The sequence below is a fragment of the Streptopelia decaocto genome, assembly GCF_964273445.1.
Source record: "Streptopelia decaocto genome assembly, chromosome: 6".
NCBI lineage: Eukaryota > Metazoa > Chordata > Aves > Columbiformes > Columbidae > Streptopelia > Streptopelia decaocto.
In genome coordinates, this window is record NC_138660.1 from 44,345,973 (window position 1) to 44,363,987 (window position 18,015).

The window sequence follows — 18,015 nt, forward strand, 5'->3', positions numbered from 1 at the left end:
TTTATTTTTCCTCTGGCTTTTACAAGTTAACTAATTTTATTGCATTACAGCAATTATTAGCAAGACTAGTTAAAGTTGTTTTTTTTACTTGAAATTTTGCCAATAATTTCCTACTTTTATTGGATGAGTTCACAAATATACAAATTCACAAATAATAACTGGTATCTTTTTAAGAATTAAACATAATCACTGTGAGCATGTTCTGTAAAATTACTAACATTTATTGCTGTTGCTACCAAACCTGTTCAAGAATTAATGAAACAACAACAAATCTTAGTAACAAACCCTTAAGAAATGAAATACCTTTCCATTGGTTGTGGAGCTGGAAAATACAGAGGGAAGTTCACAAATGGAACAATGAAACGTGAATGTATAATAACGGACCATGTCATGCAACTGGCCTGTTCCATATCTGATTTCTACAATTATCTAAAAAAAAAAGCAGCAACATAGAGTCACATTGAATGGGGTTTTTTGCACTTTTTTTGAGGGATTCCACTTCTAGTGTTACTAGACTATAGCTTTCACTAATAAAAACCTGAAAGCCAAGTCTAAGCATGCTTTATGATTAGAAATTGTTCTATTAATGATTGGAGCATTTTTTTTTCCCCAAGAAGAAAATCCAATTATGTGAATCATTAGTGTAAAAAATTGTGTCACCAGTCCCTTTCACTATTTGCATTAAAGCTTTTGGAATTCAGTAGCACCTATGCTCACAGGCACATGTTGCTCAGGAGGCTGGTGATCAGGACTGGCATGCAGCTCAGACACAGTGTGGGCAGGTGCCACTCTGCTGAGCTGGATGGAGCCATCAGCCCCATCTGCTGCTCCTGCCCAGGCAGTGGGGTGGAAAATTCATGCCCTTAACCCAGAGAGCTTGTTTCAGTGACGAGATAGGAGGGGGCTTAGCCCTCCAGGCAGGCACAGGTGGAACTTCAGAGATCTGGATTCAGAGCCTGGACAAATCCCTTAGTCTCTGTAGGTGGTAATCTGACCCCAGGGAGGGTGATGATCAATGCTTATAAATATCTTAAGGGTCAGTGGCAATAGGATGGGACCAAGCTCTTCTCAGTGGTGCCCAGTGATAGGATGAGGGGTAACGGGCACAGGCTGAAACACAGGAAGGTTCCGTCTGAATATGGGGAGAAACTTCTTCACTTTGAGGGTGCCAGAGCACTGGAACAGGCTGCCCAGAGAGGCTGTGGACTCTCCTTCTCTGGAGACATTCAAAACCCGCCTGGACACCTTCCTGTGCAATCTGCTCTGGGTAAACCTGCCTTAGCAGGTGGGTTGAACTAGATGATCTCCAGAGGTCCCTTCCAACCCAAACCATTCTGTGATTCCGTGTAACGGGAGGTTTGCCACTGATTTCAGCAGCATGTTGCTGTCTTCAACTTGACCTGGCACTTGTAAAATTGCATAATAGTGTTCCTTCTGTCACCTTCCATCTATCTGTTCATGGCAGTCAATCTTTTGTGTTGCATTGTCTAATAGAACAAGATTTCTGAAAAAAAAGTTAAGATTTAAGATCCAGTCTTCTTTTTATGCCAGTTTAAAATGTAGGTGAAGTAAATACTTGAGTTACATGCAGTGTAAAATGGGGCCTTTTTCCTGAAAACAGGTAGGTTTTTAAAATGAGGAAAAACATATGGAAGCTTCATTAATAGATTCAATAACAGCGAATTAAATCAGAAGTAATTATTAATCAGAATTAATCAGGGAGCATCTATCGTTGTTCTTGAATTTGGGATATGTGCCATATTTCCAGCTTCTAAGGAAGAAGACGTGTTTTTCTGTGAACGATTTATAGGATTACAACAAGAGCAACAAAAACATATGATTTATAGTAAGTATTGTATGTACACTCTGTGTTGCTAGATCATTTTACATTTATTTGCTACTAAGCATTTTTCAACTTTGATTTTTTTTTAGATTTAGATTATGATGGCTTCCCAAACAAACAAACAAACAAACAGAAAACACACACACAAAACCCCACCACAAAACAAACTTCCAAACTGTGAAGTTAATATAAACAAAACACTTTTACACTTTTTAAGTTTTCTGATGTGTACTGCATTACTGTGATAGGTAAATTTCTGATACTGTTGCTCTAGATATGGAGAGAAAAATTAAACTTTTCATGGGTATTTTAGAGTAAGAAAGAAAAAACAACACCTTGAGTGCAAACATTTCTTGCATATCTGAGAATGTGTCAAGAGCCGGATTTATCACAATGCTTCTCACTTGCATCTACATAACTACACTAAATTCAAACTGAATTTTGGCAGGATGAGCTAAAGTAATGCACCAATGAATCATATCCATATCAATATTCAATTTATTCTTTTAAGAACTGTGGCAACTAAGTTCTCTTGTATTTTAGACTTAAAATACAATTCCATTATTTCCATTGTGTACTAGCGTTAGTGTTTAGCTATAAGCATTTGGTTTTTTTGGAATAAAGGAATGTAAGACTAGTGAAATCTGATTAATCTAAGATTGATGCTATCCTACAGCATTGTCCTGTAGTGCCAGGTTTATTCTCATTGAAATGCAGGCTCTCCAATCCTAAAAATAGTTTTCTTGTAGACAAATATAGAAAGACAAGATACATGAATAAAGAATGCAGAATTCTGTCCAGGACTGGATATTTATAGCAAGAGTTACTGGCTTCTGAGACAGCAATGAACAAGTCCTGTGACTTAGCAAGCAGTCCCACAAACACATATCACCTTTGCATTTAACTAATATAGTTTCCAAAGAGAATATGTAAACATTGTCCTATTATGGGTAATACACAAGAAGCTATTTTTAAAAAGCTAACCTAATTGCACAGCTGTGAATGGTATAAGCCAGATCAATATTTAATGACTGTGATGCATTATTTATAGCCCTGTGAGAGATTCCCTTTTTTAGGTCAAACAGCACACAGGAGAGCTACACAATGGAAAATAATGTATTACCTGCTTTACAGAATATTCGATTCAAAATGTAGCATGAATAACAATTCCTGTGTTTCTCAATTCTGTAACCCAAGGTACAGCTGGTTAAGACCTACACCCACATAGGGAGGCTTTTGTGTCTGTCTGACACACACAGATATTTAACTAAATGATGGAAAGAGCTGAACCAAAAAAGGAAACAACTTTTAAGACTGCTGCTGTATGTGACAGTGTAAACAGCTGAATCCATGAAAGATGATGGATTTAAGTGAATTTGATACTTAGAGTGCATTACCTGTATAATCTAACATGAATTTGTTATTAATGTCTTATGCTGTTACAATTTTATACCCATCCTTAAATGTATAACAGCGGGCAGCACAATGAAAAATTGAATTTTATGTATTAATTTTATCTCTAATACCTGTAAGGATTGGGAAAGCATTCCTAGGCTATGTTATTTTCTGCTGTAATGCCATCTTTCAATTTAGGACTATTTTAGTTACTTTTATATTTTCGTAATTCAATAATTCATAGCGGTTTATAATAATTACATTATAGTGTTCCTCGGTAATTAAATTTCAGAAAGGCAAGCTGGTCTTTGTGTTTTGGATCACTTATGAAATATTGCCATATAAATGCGTTTAGCTAGAAGATGAGGTTTTTTAATGCATTGATGATGTTACCGTTTCGATCTGTTTGGTAAGGAGCGTTTACCAAGGACCCACTGCACAGCCAGTACTGCAGCCGTGGGCCCAGCCATGCGCATGGTGAAGCGTACAGTTCTCTTTAGAGACCTACAGTTCTGTGTTAAGTGCATGAAGTTATTCACATGCTTAAGTATTTTTCAGATTGTCCTCCAAGGCGAGTCACACAGGCTCTTGGACTCCTCATCTGCCACAGGAGGGCCTGTGCTGGTTCTGAGCCTTTACCCAATGCTATTCCAGCTGCTCAGGTTCCACTGAGAGTAGTGACAGTGGGGAAGAAAATAAGGAGAAACCCCAAGGGTGAACAGGGCTTAAGTGTTAATATTGAACCGTGTTCCATTTTTCCCCTTTTGAGAAATGCACATGCTCACAAGATGTAAAACGCAGTTTATTTTCTCTGCTTTTCCACATGCACTGCCCACATAAGACCTAAAGCACAGTGTTAAGAGTTTCATAATTCATGAAACTGAGGTCTTTATTGTATTACATTATTCCATATGCTTTTACATGTGCCTATGCCTCCAGTTGTCATGGAAACAAGAAGTCAGGAACACATTGCATACACTGAAAATAATTTTTAAAAAATAATTATTAAGAAGAAAATACTGGGGTTTTTATCCTAGTTTCTGCAATGTGAGGCTGTCATCTGTTGGCATCAGGCTGGTGCTCTGTAGCTGAAAGATGTATAAAAGTAATTTTTTAAAAAATTTCAGTGAAGAGAGGCAATGGAATGGAGGAGTAGGGAAATAATTTTCTGTGGTCTTTTCTCATATAATGTTTAGATTTAGGGGCATCAAATGAAATCAGGGTGCAGATTTTTGCAGATTTTTGACTAAAGATCTCTCTTCAGCAAATGTAGATGTCAATGAGTTAAAAATGATGAATTCTTGTATGAAGACGGTCATCTCTGGCTCAGGCAATCTCTGATGTGCAGCTTGCCGAAGCTGAGGGGACAGCACCAAGAAGCGTGTTTTCTCAGTTCAAATAGTCCTTCCTGCTCTCAATCACTCACAGGTAAGGTATATAGGGATTAGAAGGACCTTTGGTCTGACCCAAGACAACTATTCTTGTGTTACTAATCAGAGCCTTCCAAAAGCACTGCTTGGGAAAACAAAACAAAACCAAACAAACCCCAAACAACTACATTCTTTGCATCACTTTTTTTTCACCCAGAAAAGAGACCACACCTTTAATTTTTAAAAATGTAATGTGATTTGACTTGATTATTACTGTCATAAATCACAGAAACTGCAGATACCAGGGTCTGACAAAAACTCCAAAGTTTGCTGAATTGTTTATTTTAATACGAGCTGTTTCTTTTCCTTTCTCAACCATCTGCCTCTGGAAGCATTTCTGGATTGTCCTGCTAAGCTGTTCTTCAGCTCCTTGTGTCAATGCTGGGACCTGTGATTCTCAGGTGCACCTCTTCTGATGCAACAGCCCTTCTCACACAGATACTGCTACCATTGTGAAACCTGTTTCCAGTGTGGTAGTTTTCATTGAGAAAAAGGCATATAAAAGAGCAACATGACAGTTTGTGGGGAAAAAAAATGAGGTCTCTTGCCTAAATTTCTTCCATGAGGCATTTAATCAGGGATGACTTCAGTGTGTCAGAGGCATGAGAGGCACCTGTTTATGAATTAGTTTTGGAGCTGTCCTACTAGACTTAGTGTCATACTACAGAATCTACCCTATTTCTAGGAGTAGTTAATACAAAAGCTAATTGAAATTCTGGATTTGCTTTCAAAATTTTAAATATTCAGTTTTATTGACATTTCAGCATTTGAATCTACTGGCTTTGCAGTTGATCAATATGAGATTAAATTGTTGTGTAAAAGATTGTTCTTGTATTTCTAAAATGATCACGTCTACTATTTCCAGGTGAAAACCTCAAGCTCCCAGAGTAAAATGTTCTGTTCCCTCCAGGGCAGACAAAATACGAGTTTTCCAGGATGCTGTGGAGGGAAAGCTTCACAAAGAGTGATTTAAGCTGGTGAGGCTCAGGCACAGACCTGCTCTCTGAAGGGGCCAGCCCCCTTTGTTGGCTATAGAGGGGTAAAGGGAGGTTATAGCGGTCAGGAGTGCATACACCCATCTGCTCCCCTCCAAATATTTGTGGTCTGACTGGGCAGGTTCCTTGCCTCATGCTGTCATATCATCTGAGCAGGGCAAGACGTAACTTCATGTTTTGCTTTCCCATCTACAAAAAGGGGACAGAAATGTTGAAATAAATCTGTGAAAGATTTCAACATTTCTGCTGTATGACTGCAAAATATCTATATGATGCAATAAGCCCCCACAAAACCAGTTTATTTTGTGGTGTAGGGGATAAGAAAATCCCATTTTAAAAAAGTCTTGCTCTTGAAGAAAAGCTATATATGATTTGGGAGGGTTAAGGCAAAAGAAAGAAGTGTGTGGCCTGGAAGCCAGAAAAAACCCACAATTTAACCATATATCCTATGCCCAGACAATTTTTTTGTGTTCATTTATGAGTTTGGCACAGGTCATTAAATCAATTTTTAAAAGGGATAGGCTTCTTTCAGCAAGGAGTAAGTTCTGGTCTGTGGATTACATCAGGGCAAGGGCGTAATGCACATGTCAATAAGGAACTTCCTGTGGATTTTTCTTTTAATATGCAAAGGCAAAATGTATTTATTCTTAAGTATTTATGCTATACAGAATAACCTGTGAATACATTTACACTGTAGGTTAACAAGAAGTGAGCTTAAGGGTTAGGATTAAAAAAAAGTGAAAAATCAACATTCATATTCTGACTGCAAAGACACACAGTAACTAGAAACATTAAATAATAAATGACTACTTCTAAGATCAGCTACTTCATAGCTAGACCAGAGCTTGAATCTTCTTGTTAAATACCTTAACAAGTAGAAAACTTCAATCACTGAAAATAACAGAAAATTAAAATTACATGCATGGTCAAAACCAGTCTTTGTACTACTTTTTTAAAAAAAAGCCTTCTTCTGTGAAGCTGAAATAGATTTCAGTTGATTCAGATAATTCTAAGAATTTCTGATATGCTCTAATATTCTTTTATAGTATTAACAAAACATTCTAAATAGTTTGAAACATTACTGACTTATTGCCTTTTAATAGTAGCTGTTTTTCAGTTTCTTAGTAATTATGCACACTAATGTGGTCGTACTTCAACAACAGAAATTTTCAGCAGAAGAGTAATAAACTACTTACGGTTATTATCTTACCCATAACTAAAAAAAGTGTGCTGCTCCTTCACTGCTCTCAAATACTGCATTTTGTTATTTACATGGGAAGTTTTGTATTTACTGCATCTGTTTTATTATCCAAAACCACAATTGGTCCAGGACTTGAAAATGCTTAGGAAAACAAACTAGAAATAGCAATTGTTGGGAACATAGTATTGGTCACAAGTGCAGGTGAAATGATTTATTATCTAACAGATTCGTTGTGTGTCCTTTGATCAGTCACCACATTCCACAAGAATCTTTTGTCAGCTGGAAAGTGCTGCAGCATTTAGCCAACGACCATGGGACCAGTGATAAGGCAAAATGTCACGCCAGCCTGAGGAATATCTGGTGAATGACTTTTTTTTTCAAGAAAAAAAAGGAAAATCAACATTTGTCAAGTGATAAAGTAGTATGTTTCAGTCAGTGCCAGACTTGGGAATTTATACTTGGGAAGGTTTTCAAATAGGAAGAAAACTCTATCTAGCAAAGACTTGTGCACTTAATTTGGACCAGAATAATTTTTAAAAATTTGGGTTCTTCAGCAAATGATGGTACTTTAGGAGTTCTTCACTGTGTGTTTATGGTTCTTTCACTTTCAATAAGGAACACATTATTCCCCACAGAGCTGACAGACATCCCTGGGGTGAGCCCTGTGTGTGACAGCTCACTGTTCTGAGACCTCTATTCCCAGAATGGGCCAGTAAGACCATTGTATTGTCTGTTTGAATTCATGGAAGAAAGAATTTTTTGAAGAAATACAGAAAAATGTCATAATATTTCACATTAAAATAATTCTTTATCTGTGCTTGGATTCCTTTCGTAGCCTCAGCAGATAGACAGTTATAACTGGGAATTTTCTGGGTAAAAAATCAAGTTGTTTTTCACCAAACTTTGGATAGAAATTTTCTAATTGGCGTTAATATTAGCAAGGTTAATTTTAAAATTAAACAAGCTCTTTTGTAGTAGTACTGGTATTTAAAACCAGGAAAAAAATCTTGTTTTGCCCAGCATTTAACCTACAAAAGGAAAGAAATACTTTTCTTTGTTTATTTCTGCCTCTACATAGTGTTCTGGCTACAAACACTTGTTTGTCATAAATGTTTCCTGGTATTAATTTTAAATTATTCATGGTGATGTTTTCATAGCCAGTCTTTTTACAAAGTAGTTTTCCAAAAGGAAATTAAAAATATTTCTCAAAGGAATAGGCAGTGTCCTTTAGAGTCTTTTGACATTGCCAACAAGTTCATATTAGAGCTAGAACCTTTTTATAATTAAAACTTCAGAGAGTGAAGAGTGCAAAATAAATAGATGAGAAACGTTTTTCTGAGATGAATCTGTTTGGCCACTGGGTGCCATCCTTGCTCCATTGTAAGGCTGATCGCCCAGCAGCATTTCTGTTAAGCTGTAAAATCCTGAAAAAGGCAACACCAGTGTGATTTCACACCATCGTAATGTCTCTGTGTGTGTGTGCATGTAGTGGCATCATTAGCAGCACAGGCAGCGTGTCCTTCATGTGCAAGTCACCAAGAGACTCAGGAGAAATGTCCCCACAGGCTCAGCCATGTTACAGCCACAGTCTCATATGCAGCATTTAAAAAATTTATGTATTTTTTAAAATTTTTATTTCTCCATGAGCTGGTAAGAGCAAGGCTGTGCTGAAAGGCTCTTCCCACACACAAGTGTGTGAGGGACCGTGCGCCTGTACAGTATTAACTTGGGCTCAGGGATTGTTTGAAGGGAAAAAAATTACATGGATGCCCACTTGTTTTCTAGATCAATTAATATCTAGAGTGTATGGGCCTGAATCATCTAAGCAAAACTGTATCTATTATATTATGGAAAAAATCTTTGTGATTGCAGCCTTCTGTGTGTTATTTATTACAGTCTTTGATTGTCTGCTTGGGGCAGGGAGGGGGCAGAATTTCTCTATTGTTTAAGTCTCAAAAGTCTCTTGTTTTAGGCTGGGCAAAATCCCAGGCAGAGTAAATGTATTTTCTAAGAAAAAAATAATGGCAGTAGTTCTATGTTTTTAGCCTTTCAAATTTAATGTGTAAACACTTTAAATGTGTGAGAAATAGACTCTAGCACTTCTCTTTCTTGTTGGAAATGTATGGAAAATGTGCAGATTGTACCCCAGGCAAAACCAGGAAACTGAATATTTTATGAGGCCATTTCTGTGAAGTGTTCTGTCCTCTTGTGCTTTGCAACCAGCTACACCCAGGTCTGAAAACACACAGAGAAGTCGAGAACATTGTATATTGGTGTTTGCAGTGCATTTGTGATCCCCATGCACACACAGCACCCTGTTTGGTGTGCTAAATGTGTTTTAACTTGACTAACGCCACTTTCTGTGCTGCCATGCAGCAGTGTGTGTTTTGTCCCAGGTGTACACGCTTATGGGCACATAAAAAACCCCACCTCAAAACAAGAAAAAAACAATTTCTATTTATGGCCTTCATAAGCTCTGCTGTTAAAGTGATTCCAGGTACCTACTTGCATTACCTGTACTTCCCTGAAGGAGACCCATTGCACCGCCACCCCAGAAGGGTCCCAGATCCAGCTCCTTGCCTGGCTTCTGTCTCACCTGTGTGCACCTGAACTGCCTCTCTGTTGGAGTCACTGGTGGCTGAGGTGTTTGTGCACCCCACAGCTCTGTGGGGCACCAACAACCCTCAGTGCCCCTAGAAACGGAGTCACGCAGACAGACCTCTTCACTGCGATTCATACCTCCTTAGCTGATGTAGCGCTGTCTAAATGTAGCATAAGATGTTATATTCAAACATTAATTTGGCAGATGCGAAGTGTCTAGGAGAAAAGGAACCGTTATATCAAACATCTTAAAGGCATTTTCATAGGGGCTAGTTAATGTATATTATAAGACCTTCATTAGAACCTCATGAATGACAAGAAACAAGTATTTATGGCTGTGTTGCAGCCTTTCACCTCAACATAGTGGTGGATGAAAGCAACTTTTGTTTAAAGCAAATTTACAAAGCTAGTTAGATAAAAGTATTAAGTAAAGAGTTAAATAAATGCAACATTTAAGCACCTATTATTTGTTTTTGTTGAAAGAGCAGAATCAGTACATTTTATTTCTTCTTGGAAAACATGATTAGGTTGAGTTGTGTGTGAACTAGAGCTCTGTGTGGGGTGGGTGCTCAGGCTTTCCCTGGTGTTGTGCTTTGTGGGATGAAGGGTGCTGTGGAGGACGGTCCTTTTGCTGTGGGGAGAGAAGCTGGGATCTGTGTTCAGTCTGCCCTGCAGTAGCCCCGCACAGGATAACCCTCTTGGCTGTGGCAAGATGACGCTCTGTTTTTTCTTGAGGATGCTCTTTTGGGCAGTTCTGAGTGCTCCTAGGGGGGGTTTTATGGATTCAGAATAGGATGGATGGGTTTCTTTTAAACCTGCAATCAGAACTTGACGAAAACTAAGGAGAAAAAGACAAAGATAAAACATATTTTAAGCATAATCACTTCAAGGTACTCTGCAGCTTTTCTGTAAATCTGTATTGTAGGTTTGAAGGTGTTTTCAATATTATTTATTGTCTATCTGACAATATTCTGCTCTAGCTGTCATTTGGGCAGATCTGAAATAGTGCTTTCTCCCCAGTGGAGCAGTAGCCCACTCATATATTTGCATAACTCTCACCACTAGTCGCCGTGCTGCCAGCCTGATTTGTCACAGGTGCTTGGGAAGAAAATTTGGGCAGCCAGTAGGAGCTCCATGCAGCGCCATCGCTGCGCGCTCCTGCAGCACCACCTGGCCAGTGGCCCTGCAGATGGGCTTGGGCGCAGCCAGTGCTGCGGGGGGACACCAGGAGAGAAAATAGCATAGTACCAGTGTACACACCATTGTGGTACTGGTGGGGTTCTTGAGGCTTTATTGGTTGTTTTTTGTTGTGTTTTTTTTTGGTGTGGGTGGGTGGTGGTGGTGGTGTTTCTTTCTGTCTGGTTTTGACAGAACCTTCACTCCTTTCTGTCTCACAATTTAACACCATGTGTTCAACTGAGAATAACAGGGCACAATCCAGGCTGTTTGCCACTGGAAGAGTCAGTTCTTCCCTGTACCGTTGTATCGCATCCTCTGTGAGAAGAAGCCTGGCCCTGTTCCTTGCACCCTTAATGAGGTTTTTCCTCTTCTGAGTCTTCAAGGAAACAGCTAGAGCCTTCCTTCCCCTTGTGAGGTAGTCTTGTGGAGGAGGCAGCTACCTTCTGTCCCTCTTCCCTCACCCTCCCAAATTGAGAGGCATGAGGGGGTCGGTCTGTATGGCCCATTTTGTTCTTCATGGGAGCCACCAAGCTATTCTGCCTACCAAAGCCAAGCAAGGCTGTTGTGGGAAATGGCTGCCTGCACTCCTGACACTTTTTGTATCATGGAGAAATACTTGCCCTAGGTTTGCTGCTTGTGTTTGTTTAAAATTCTGGGACAGAGACTGAATAGACCCTTTTGTATGAGTTTCTCATCTGCACCAATGGTCATAAAAAGTCGACAGTTGCTAGCCTGTAGTATGTGACACTCGAGTTCTTTCCCAGTCACCGTAAGCCAAAAGGACATGAACACTCCCCTGTGCGCCTCAGGAGATCATTGTGTTGAATGTGCATGCCCTGTAAAACTCAGTCCTGGGCTGCTGTGGTTATGGACTTTGGCCTTAAGAATAATAGATGCTCAGACCATTAATTGCTTTTATTTTATGTCTCTGTTCTTTTAAAATAGAAATTTCTTGTTTCTTTTATAGGCTGCCATATATTTTGCTTCTGTGTACTAGGAAAAAACTTCAACATCAAGGATTGATTTTTAGCAACATAAATAATGTATTTTGTGTCTTTTCTATTAGAGTTTGTAACAAAACCTTAAACGTAATATTTTTATCTCTGAAATTTATTATTCCTTTTCATGGGTCCTAATTTTAGAAAGTGGCATGTTTAGACAGGATTGATCAGAAACATTCTCCATACTTTTGGCTTTTTAGCTATAATTCTGGACTTTCTGTTGGAAATAGCATGTGTCAAGCTATAATGACATATCTTCATTTGTCCTTTTAAAAATAAAATTAAGAAGACAAATCCTTTTTGCAGGCACATACAGCTTATACCAAAAGTAGAAAGTAAATACTGTATTTTTGTCCTAAGCCCACAGTGCATGATAATAAAAAAATTTTGATTAATAAATGCTATATTTTATAATTATATATTGCTTAATGGTTACTCTTCTCGTTCTAATAGAAGGAGCGGAATACATAGCTTTCTTAATGCCATGCAGTTTCCCTTTTAATTAAAGCAAATACCAGTATTCAAACTATGCAGTAATGTTTGGTAAATTGTCAAAGCAAATATAACTTTTTGAAACAAGACTAAAGGCAACTTTCTTTGTTCCACAGTTTATGTTGAAATTACATGTTACACTGTTAATTTGCCAGTTGAGGATGAAGCAGTATGCACAACATATATGTGCTTCAGCTGCAGATTTTGAAGCTGGACACAAGAGCAGCATTATTCTCAATTTACAGATGTGAAACTTTGACTAAAGCAATGAATGGCCTTGTCCAGCAAAGGGCTCAGACATCTACTGTGGGACTTTGGGCAGAGTTTGGGCATTTGATTTTACAATTGCAACCCTCTGGTTATCTGATGGGTTACTCTGAAGAGGTTTAAAATACATAAATCCTGTTCCAGCAACTTTGGATGTCTTTTACACCTGAACAGTTGGTTAAAACATTCACGGAGTCTGGCACACAGAAACAGGGCGTCTGGTAGATCTGATGGTGGCAAAGCATATTTGTATGGCAGCATGAGGTTTCCTTATCTCACATTTTCATCCAGCTGCCTTCAGATGAGTCCAAAGCCCCACTCCTATCTAACCCCAGTCTCCAGTTGTGTTTATTTGAGTATCCCTTCACCTCGTGACCTCATTCAGAGAACTGGAATTTGGTGAGAGTTGCTGAAGGGCGAATGAAGTTGAGGTTTTATTGACCCTGCTTGAGCAGGTGTGTTGGACTGGCTGGTCTCAAGAGCTCCTTTCCAACCCAAAGGGTTCTGTGATTCTGGGCAATTTTGCTCCCAAAGGCAGCAGCAATGCTACTGTGATAATCATGTTAAAAGTTCACTAAAATCAAAGTGCAGAGGAGAACATGTGTGCACATTTTTAAGTTTATTCCATACCTACTCTTCTTTACTGTAAATATTATAAAATTCCTTTCAAATGCCTCTATGTTACTTCTGCTGCGGTTGGTCATTGGAAAATAGGTGCTAACTCAGCAGTGTGAAGGACAGAGAGACGCCATCCGCAGTCTGCACTAACAGATGGAGGCCTTTAAAAGCTGGGTTGCTCTGGGCATTCAAACATCCCTGAGCTGAAACAACTGATTATTTCCCCTTTGGAGAGAGTAAGAAATGTGCTGGACTAGAACAGAACAGGCTTTGGTCTTCCATGGCTACGAGGAACTGCAAAATTTGACCACTACTGCTAATAACTGACTCTAAAGATACATTTTAAAAGATGTCTGCAGCTATAAATACAAGTGGTTTAGAGGCCTCTATATATGAAAATAACCCTTTACAAATAAAAATCTTTGCCATCGGTCTCCAGTATGGCTTGATAGAAGATTGAGAGATAAAGAAGGCATGGCATTTAAATATCCTCCATTTTGATGCTCTCTGTGCAGGTTTTAATGATCAACCTTTGAGGCTTTTCAGTTCCTGATCTTCTGAGAGAGATTCTAGACAAAGAGATACTTGAAAGGATAGTTTTATTTTTTTAATGTATGTCATTGTCTGAAGTTCCATTTTCACTATATGTATGAATGAGGTCAAATCCCGACATGCTATTGAAATCATGGTACATGGATGCCTGATTCAAAGAGTGCCCCTGGGAGGTAAGAGGCAGATCAGATTGTTTTGCCATTCTGTTGCTACATTGGGACATACATACGTGACACATATGTGTCATATATATATTCAAGTTTTTTGGTTTTTTTTTTTTCCGTCTCTCTGTCAGTATTTTCTGATTGGGAAACCTTGCTCACCATTCCACATGTCCTTGTCCACCGGGCTGTATAAAAACTGGACTGTATTCAGTAGTGGAAGTTATTGTTACAGAATAGTTCTGAGATCACATGGGAAAGAAGCTGAGCACACCAAATGGCAGAATGTGCTATTTTTTTTTAATAAAACCATACTAATATACTTATCAGTTGTTTTCAAACTACTTTCCTCATATAATAAGCACTGATGTCTTATCCGCACAGGTAGTAAAACTGAAGTATAGAGAGTTTAAGCTGACACAGCAAAGCAGGATTTCAGTGTTTTCTGTGTTGAGCTGGACTGCTTCCATGGTAGCAAACATTTTACAAGGAGAAAGAATGCTTGCTGGAGAACTCGCCAGTTTCCTTACTTCTCATTTTATCACATTATCAAATATGGATATGTAAGATCATAAAGAATATGCTATTAATATTACAAGAGTTAGTGGAAAATTATTTAGCAAGCCTTCCCTGTCGATCTGTGGAATTGTATTTTTGTCCCATGCTCTTAGTATCAAATGAGATAAAAAACTGTGTTCTCATATATTGTGTAATGCTGAATGAACATTTTTCAACCAGACTCTTGAGCTGTAGGTATCTTCTGTTTAAGAAACTGTCTATGAGTTTGTGCCAGTTTCTAGAAAATAAGGATGGAATAAGAAGATTATGGCAAGATGAGACAAAATGTAATCACCACCTTGAAATTTCCCCCTTTCCACCCGACCCAGACTGTCGCATAACCAGATTCTGCTATAGGGGATTATTAAATATGTAAATTGCTATTTTGTATTTGTTCCTGACATGATATAGTTTTTCCCTGCATAAGGAGTTACCTTTGTCTGGCAGCATGTGACCTGTGTGCTGGTCTCCACTGGTGATACATCTGACTAGCTGGAATGGGAAGACTTTGGCTTAGTAAAGCTTTTGCATACTGAAAACTTGGCTTCCAGCTCACACAGGAAATTTGATTTGTAGAACCGTGTGGATTGTTAGAGAAATCTGTAATGTTTCTTCCCTGTTTGGAAGGACTGGTAATGTGTTTCCAGATCTTAAAATAGCATGAGCTTATAGAAACTGTCACACCTATAGGTTATTCAGGACAAGAAGCTCACGCCCTTTCCTTTCCACCATCTCCAAGGGATCATTCTTGTGCTATTTATAACTATAAACTGATTTAGAGTTACTTTGTAAAAGGGAATTTAAAGTTATGCTTTGCATATATATCTATCAATATTGGTATTGGCCATTATGAAGGTACTAGTGTAGCGTGTGACAGAAACTGAGAGTAGGATTAAAAGGAAAGCAATTTGCAGTGACATTAACCAAGCTGAGTGTAAAATCTCTATCTCATTCAGGAAATATGTTCAGTAAGAGCAGCAGAGGTCTCCCCTTTCGCTAGTGTTGATTGATTATGATCGCTTCATTCAGCCCTTACAGTGAGAATGTTGTAAAAAGCTCTGTGGATATGTGTGTGCATATTATACTGCATTTTTCTGATATACATTTACACATGCCACATACTGCCCAGAAGAAAAAAAATGAGTGTTTATCTATATTGTTATCTAGTTGCATGCTGACAATATAAAGAAACCATTTTATACAGCATATGTTTTATACATACTTCTAAAATTGTGAAATAGTTGTCTAGAGCAGCACTAAGATGTAAGCATTGAATAGTAGGTTTTATAGCAAGTATTTGCCCTTTCAAAAGTTCCCTAAAACTTTGACTCTAGTTTTCGAAAGTTTTCCTTCTTAGGTTTTGTTCATATGCAGCAGCCCAAAGGCTTATAGATACCACCAGAAACATTATTTTTCTGTTCCTATGGACTGTCTTTTATAGTGGCCAGAACTGGGGCTTGATTGTTGGTAGAAGCCACTTTGGTTTCCTTCCATGTGTTAAGCCCAACTCGTGTTCATGGTTCCTTTCAAGACAAATTTTTGCTTTGGTACCAAGGGGTATGGAGATGTGACCAGAGGAGGCACCTCAGGCTGTAATTTACCATCAGCTCACAGAAGAGTCATGTGAATTTCTCTCAAGGATGAAGAGTGTTGAAATTTCATGATCCACAGGGTAAAAAGACCTCAGAGAATAATGTTCTTAATTGTTTTTAGCACGAGGAAATTGAACTTCAAAATGAAGCCTTTTAAGTGATTCTAAATCACAGGGGTGCTTTAAAAAATAATGTCACTGTAACTTGAATTTTAATTGCCTGTCCCTTCCTCTTATTGTCATGGTACTTTTATCCCCTCTCTTTTCCTGGAAGAGAGTGTTGTTATTGCTGTGTATTTTAAGAAATCCCTGGAATTTGTGCTGTAGTGGAGTAAAATTTCAGGGATGGATATGTTTTAATATTCTGTATTATTAATATTTTTATATCTTTGTCATTTAAAAAAAAAATGACAGTTTAGTGACTGCTCTCCTTTGAACATATAGGACAGATGATGCCAGGTGCAGCCAGAATACTGCTGCAGCCTCACAACATATCATTTTTTTAACATTATTCAAATTAGTCTCAACACTCATAATTCTGTTGTTTCCTTTATTGCTGTTATAAAGCAAATGGTTCTTTTATACAAATGTTATCTCCTGGCTATTAATTCAGCCGTTATTTTGGATTATGGCACTCCTGTTAGGAATGTAAAACCTCATAAATATTTAAAAGTTTCAGACTGACGTGGGAAGAAATTGTTTTGACTTGCTTTGTTAATATCCTGTTGTTCAGTTTGTAATAGATTTGGAATATATTGTTATTTCTCCACTATTTGACAAAAGGAAAAACAATTGTACTTGAGGAACTGCTTCAAGTGTTCTCCCTTGAATTGTAGCAGGCTGGTAAAAGTGTTTGTTTCCAGTAAAAATCGCAAGGAAAATACGTTTTCCTTTCAGAGGACAAAAAAATGTGAAAATTTTAATCAGAGCCCACTTCAATGTTAATGAAAATGCAGCAGTAGGTTTGGAAAGATAGTTTCGATAAAAAAATTTCAAGTAGGTCTACTTACAATCAAGTGCTTCTGTTTCAGCATCTTTGTTAGTTAAAGTTCTTTCTAAGAAACAAATGAGTAAGATGGACAAATGTGTTTCTTCCCTCATAGACATTTTATAGAAAGTGCGTTCACTATGCAATGAGTGTATTCGCAGAATAAATATGAGTATGCATCTTGAGTATCCCCCAAAGCTCTGAAGAATAAGTAAATAATTAAAAAGTTACAGTTTTTGTAAGACCACTGAAGCTCTGGACAGCACCATTTCTGGGTCTGTGTTCCTGTTTCACAAATTCTTTCTTTACTTCCGAAGTAAATACATAGATTTTCAGCCAGATCTTAAAGGCTCTTAAGGTTTTATTTCTGTTGGGATCATCTAGAAGTATTTGAAATGTTTCAACAATTACTCAAAACAAGACGGCAAATTGATTCGACGTGGGTAAGTGTGCTACCAGACAAAGTCAGTACGCAGCTGACAGAGATGACATCTCTGCCTGCGTGCTCAAGAGGTTCTACAGCAGTGTCCTGGGATGACACCTGATGTGTTTCTTGGGTTTTGTATGTCAGCGAGGCCCACTGCTGTGACACTGTGGCTTTCTGTGCTATTGGCTTACTTTACTGGGTGCTGCCCTGAAAAGGCTTTCGCCTAGCTAGCAAGTTAGTTACTACTGCGATGTTAATACTATTTTATGGCAAGTTGTATAGCTAAGCCAGCTTAATCTCTGCATAAAGTAATTATTGAGGTAGCTAGAAAAAGCTTTTTATGTGTTAGTAACTTGTAGTTAGGGTGCAATATTTCAAGGAAGGAAACCATGAGGTGGTCACATAGAAGCTGTAACTGTGAAAGTGAACTTACAGCTGCATGAGCAAATCAGTGTTTTAGGCGAGTAGCTGGATGTGCCACACCAGCTGAGTCCAGGTGATTTTAATTAATTCAGCACAGTCCAGCTCGTGGCCCTTGGGCTGGATCCAGCCCCTTTGTGAGGTTTCTACCTGACCCATCACCTTCTCACTGCAGGAGACAGGGAGCGGATGCTCCTTCAGCAAACACAGCCTCCTCCACCTGTGCTCACTCGGGAGACAGTGGCAAGCCCAAAGGGGTGTATGGGAGGGCAGAGGAGCCCAGGGGGTTGTCAGAA

The 18,015-nt window shown here is 38.5% G+C and overlaps 1 protein-coding gene across 1 annotated transcript in view; it reads left to right on the plus strand.

The window, feature by feature from the left end:
- The window catches only part of PDE11A (phosphodiesterase 11A), a gene marked incomplete at its 5' end in the record, with an annotated part of 133,790 nt that overhangs the window by 77,199 nt on the left and 38,576 nt on the right, over positions 1 to 18,015 (plus strand). The gene's annotated exons all lie outside the window — the stretch shown is intronic.